Here is a 3,679-nt window from a genome sequence, read left to right as displayed (position 1 = left end):
CACTGCCCGAAACCCGACAGTTTACGAAAATAAAAATGGAATCGACGGACGAAAAATAAGCGTCTATTTTAGATAAGAATCGTGGAAAACTCCCTACTGAAAAGCGTGTCCAGTTTTAACAGAGATCTTGACATAAAGTTTGCTATCACGGCTGAAGTGAGGCGCTTTAACGTCTGCTGGAATATCGCTCAAGACGTTGGTCACAGAAGTAACTGATCGCAATCAGACTCATTGACGGTAGAACTCTTGTTCAGCGTTGCGGGGTCGCAGTGGCGCACAACTCATGTACGCGGTGTGTCAGCTGTGAGATGGTTGACACCAACATGCTGACCACACGCCACCTACTAAAGAAATTCAGCGCGTTAGCTGAGCAAAAGTCCGCCTACCAGGGTTCTGTAGACTTAGAAAAGTAACCCTTTTATCACCGATATAAGCAGCGCGAGGTAGCGGCGAGGTCTCAGGTGCCGTGCCACGGTTCGCGCGTGAGCCAGATCGCTGGTCGATCATCAGCGATCGGGTAGTTATCTTTAGCGCGTCCCCGGGCATCAGCATCTTTGCGTTTTCGGCTGGGGCGCGCGGGACGGCGAGAGACGGTCGGTTTGGGGCGGCCGGTGAGACTGCTTAATGCTGTACTTCAAACATATAAAAAATTGTTGCTTCAGAATAAGCGCCTGTTTCTTTGGGACACTGCAGTTCAAACAGGAGTGGCGTAATGTTAATGAGTATTTGTTATTCCTCAAATGAAGTCTATTTAATGTCTTGCAGTTTTCTGGAGCACACATCTGTGTTATTGAACTCATTTTGAAGTGTTCTGTCGGGTGAATGACTGCTCCCCACTTCAGTGTATTCTTTTGAGTTGCATTGTAAGGTTTTTTGGATATTTGTCAGTAGGGTGTATTGATTCGATTTTGTTTTTCTCTTTCTTTTGCATTACGGAGAATTGTTTAGTTTATCTGGTTATTGGTTTAACTTGCGCATCACGCACTAAATCAGCTGATATTGAATTTTTTTTTTTTTAATTCCTGTTTAATGTCAGACAGCTTCAAATGTAACTTCATTTATGTTATTTGAAATAAATGTTTTGGACTGACCTTAATGAAACATGTGCAGTCGAAGTAATGGACCCAGTCCTTCATTAGTGCCTAACAGTGGCACGTGGTTCGGGATGTGGGCCCCGTGCTCGGACCAGCGCGGCTGCCCCCGTCGGAGGTTCGGGTCCTCCCTCGGGCATGGGTGTGTTTATTGTCCTTAGCGTAGTTTCGTTTAAGGTAGATTAAGTAGCGTGTAAGCCTAGAGACCGATGATCTCAGCAGTTTGGTTCCGTAGGAACTCACCACAAAAAGTTTCACCGATGAAATGGGTATATTATTATAAACCGTAGCGCGTCGTGGAAAAATACTACTTGATTAAGGTGGAACACCTAACAGTAGCCGGCCGAAGTGGCCGTGCGGTTCTAGGCGCTGCAGTCTGGAACCGCGAGACCGCTACGGTCGCAGGTTCGAATCCTGCCTCGGGCATGGATGTGTGTGATGTCCTTAGGTTAGTTAGGTTTAACTAGTTCTAAGTTCTAGGGGCTGATGACCTCAGAAGTTGAGTCCCATAGTGCTCAGAGCCATTTGAACCTAACAGTAAGGTATTAAACCGCCATCAGTTTAAACTCTCTCCGGCCGAAAAGACCTCGGAAATACCAACGATACCGACTCACCGCCATATTATCGTCAGCCGACGGGCGTCTCTGGATGCGGATACGGATGGACATGTGGTTAGAACATCGCTCCCCCAGCCGTTGTCAGTTTCCGTGACCGGAGCCACTACTTCTCAGTCAAGTAACTCCTCAACTGACCTCACAAGGGCTGAGTACACCACGCTTGCCAACAGCGCTCGGCACACCCGGACAGCCACCAACCCAAGTGCTAGCCAAGCCCGACAGCGCTTAACTTCAGTGATCTGACGGGAACTGGTGTTGCCAGTGCGGCAAAACCGTTCACTTCATCAGTTTAGGCATGATCCAAAATGGATTAATCTTGTGGAAGTGCAACTTATTATTATGTACTCTAATTAAATTTCAGGATGGAGTCCCATGTCTGTTACATTTGGTCGGGCAATACAGGGACAGTTAAAGCTGTTTGTGGATGACGCTGGAATTATTGTCTGATGGTGTCCCATTAGTGCTCGGACGGGGGCAAAGCTGGTGATCGAGCATGCCAAGGCAATACGTGGACTAGACTATGTTGGGTGACAACAGTGGTACGTAGTCGAGCGTTATCCTGTTGGAAATCACCGCCAGGAGTTATCTTCACGAATGGCAGCATAACAGGAAGAATCACCAAACTGACGTACAGTTTTGCAGTCAGTATGCGTGGGATAACCACGAGAGTGCTCCCGCTGTCACACAAAATCGCAGTCAGACCATAATCCCAAGTATAGGTCCAGTGCATGTAGTAGGTTGGTTGTAGACTCTCAACTGGTCACCTTTTAACCAACACACGGCCATCACTGGGACCGAGGCAGAACCAGTTTCACCAGAAAACACAACAGACCTCCATCCTGCCCTCCAATGAGCTCTCCCTTGTCACCACTGAAGACGCAAACGGCGGTGGTTTGGGACCCGTGGAATACACGCTACAGGGCGTCTGGCTCGGGGCTGTCCTTGAAGTAGCCGATGTGTAACATTTCGTTGTGTCACTGTGATGCCAACAGCGGCTCTGATGCTGCTGCAGATGCATTACAGTGAGCCAAAGCCACGTCCAGTCTCAAAGGTAACCAACGCTCTTGGCTGTTACAGAGTGTTATTTAAAGGAAACCTGATCTTCATCCTCATGGTGGCGCTGCTACCCCCACTCTTATGCGAAGGCACGAAATACGAATAGTCATCATCTTTCAAATGCAGAAACACACCTACCAGCCTTCGTTTGTGTCGCACAACTCCTTCTTCATGTTGCGATTTTTTTCGTCACTGTACGTCCAATTACAACTCGCTGCAGTTCAAAGCATTATTTGAACTGAAAAAATGTAATATTAACGTAACTGCAAACTGGAAAGGAAATTGTTTGCTACGAGTGCACCTAACAAAGGCCGCCACACTTGAAAATTTGTCAATGCAGCTCAAAGTCAAGAGTAAACAGTCTGTCGATCGAGCCGGTGGCGTTCCTCAGGGGCCTTAATGATCTTCTCGTCGACAAGACGTTTAACACCAGTGTTCCCCAAATGTTTATGACGACTGTATTAGTAAATTGTTAACTGCAGAGCTCAGTCTTTTCAGGGCCTCAATCTTGAAAAGATCAATGAACTCTTACTGTTATTTATTCACGAAGTGTTACCGACTCTATAAGAGACCTCCTTTGCGCTAATTCTGAAAGTACTTTGCCCTAAGGTGTGTTGCTGGCGCTGCAGAGACGCGCCCGCCAATTAGCGGCTCTGGACCGAGTACGGAGGTCTCTGGACCACCTCCGCTCGGCTGTCGCGAATCTCTAACAAATTCGTAATAACTCTGCAAAAAAAAACTTTTCGTCCTCCACCCCTTACCACCATCGTCTCTTGCAAAACATTTCTTCCTGTACTTTTCTCCAAAAGAATTCACTTCATCGGATAAAAGCGTACCTAATTACGTTTAGAAAGTTCGGAAGAATTGACGCAGAGAGAAACACGGTGGAAACGAACAACACTGAAAATTTTCGTC

At 47.1% G+C, this 3,679-nt stretch overlaps 1 pseudogene; it reads right to left on the bottom strand.

The window, feature by feature from the left end:
* Positions 1-1,869: 1,869 nt before the first annotated feature.
* LOC126459188 (5S ribosomal RNA) lies at positions 1,870-1,988 on the bottom strand (annotated as a pseudogene).
* Between the last annotated feature and the right edge of the window lie 1,691 nt (positions 1,989-3,679).

Source organism: Schistocerca serialis, chromosome 2 (assembly GCF_023864345.2).
Source record: "Schistocerca serialis cubense isolate TAMUIC-IGC-003099 chromosome 2, iqSchSeri2.2, whole genome shotgun sequence".
Classification (NCBI taxonomy): Eukaryota; Metazoa; Arthropoda; class Insecta; order Orthoptera; family Acrididae; genus Schistocerca; species Schistocerca serialis.
This window is presented reverse-complemented; position numbering and strand designations above follow the sequence as displayed.